Source organism: Frankliniella occidentalis, unplaced genomic scaffold, assembly GCF_000697945.3.
Source record: "Frankliniella occidentalis isolate FOCC.00 unplaced genomic scaffold, Focc_3.1 Scaffold440, whole genome shotgun sequence".
Lineage (NCBI taxonomy): Eukaryota > Metazoa > Arthropoda > Insecta > Thysanoptera > Thripidae > Frankliniella > Frankliniella occidentalis.
This window is the reverse complement of record NW_026267559.1, coordinates 32,536-32,829: the sequence shown is the minus strand read 5'-3', so window position 1 is coordinate 32,829 and position 294 is coordinate 32,536. Positions and strand designations below refer to the sequence as shown.

Sequence of the window (294 nt, the reverse complement as noted above, 5' to 3'; positions counted from 1 at the left end):
CCTTAAGACGAAAATTTCGTCCATTTGGCTCTATCTTTAACCGTTTAGGCGCTAGAGGCTGTTTTTCACACGGAAATGACCCCAAACCATTTGAATGTTTTTTCTCAAGATATTTGTTGGTCTCCAGTAGGGTAACTCGTTAAAATAAAACCCCGAGGAACAAAATTTGTGACTTTTGAAGCCGAAGGCCTACTTACGACTTTTGCCCGACTCGGGTGTCAGCGCCGCAGGCCTAGGTAGATGTATGCCAGGCGCGTCGTAGCGTAACAGTGTTTCGTGAGATATCGCGAAGCC

At 46.3% G+C, this 294-nt stretch overlaps 1 protein-coding gene across 2 annotated transcripts in view; it reads left to right on the top strand.

Annotated features, from left to right (window-relative positions):
• LOC113215005 (LIM/homeobox protein Awh) overlaps positions 1–294 on the top strand; it is a 42,846-nt gene that overhangs the window by 34,573 nt on the left and 7,979 nt on the right. The gene's annotated exons all lie outside the window — the stretch shown is intronic.